This window comes from Triticum aestivum, chromosome 6A (genome assembly GCF_018294505.1).
Source record: "Triticum aestivum cultivar Chinese Spring chromosome 6A, IWGSC CS RefSeq v2.1, whole genome shotgun sequence".
Lineage (NCBI taxonomy): Eukaryota > Viridiplantae > Streptophyta > Magnoliopsida > Poales > Poaceae > Triticum > Triticum aestivum.
In genome coordinates this window covers 93,673,573-93,674,569 of record NC_057809.1, presented here as the reverse complement: position 1 = coordinate 93,674,569, position 997 = coordinate 93,673,573, and positions in this window count along the sequence as shown.

Below are 997 nucleotides of genomic sequence, written 5' to 3'. Positions count from 1 at the left end.
GCAATTTATTCGTTCGTTTCCAAGCATCGGCAGCAGCTGGCATGACGAGCACTGCACAAGGTCCCTGCTGCCTGCTGACTGTCAATGGCTCCCTTCCCTGCTGCAGGTAGCATCTTCACTTATTCAGTTCAGACATGCAGAGCAAAAAATATGTGGCCAGCTGAATTCTAAATAACGACGTCAGTTCAGACATGTTAAGAGAATCAGCAGATTTCATTGTTAAGAGAATGAGCTAATTCTCTGAAAATCGTTTTGTTTTTCTGTAGCAAATTATTGTATGAATTGTAAACATTTGTGCAAAGATACTGTTGCTCTGAACATTATTCAAACAACAGAGATAGAGCACAGTCTATTGGTATATACATGAGCATTAAGCTAGGAGAATTCTTAGCTAATCCTTGATGAGACATTGGTGTGCTGAATTATCTCTGTTACCCACCATAATTTATTTTTTTATATGAAATATGCATGCTTGTATGTGTTGTCCCATTTTTTAGTACTTGCGGTGTCATCTTCAATTTTTTTTCTCATAAATTATGATTTTTTTTAGTTATAAATTTTTAGGTTTCTAATCTGGTGCCTGCTACTCCTTTTGACCATTTTTGCAGGTCGTAGTTGAAATAGACCCAAAAGACAGAAATCAGCTCCGGATTAGTCCTTCCGAAGCTGAGTTATTTTACATCAGTTTACCCCCTTTTAGCAGCTGCCATTTTTTTCGGTACTCCTTTCGAGCATTGTTCAAAGAAATCAGCAGCTGCCATTATTTTACATCAATTTACCCCCTTTTAGCAGCTACGTGACACCAATGCCTCCCTGTCTTAGCGTAACGCGAGTCGAGGCGGACGTCGTCGCGGTAGCGACGACGGACGCCGAGACGAGCACGTGACACTACTCCCACCCTGTCTTAGCGTAACGCGAGTCGAGGAGGACGTCGTCGCGGTAGCGACGACGGACGCCGAGACGAGCACGTGACACCACCGCTACCCTGTCTTAGCGT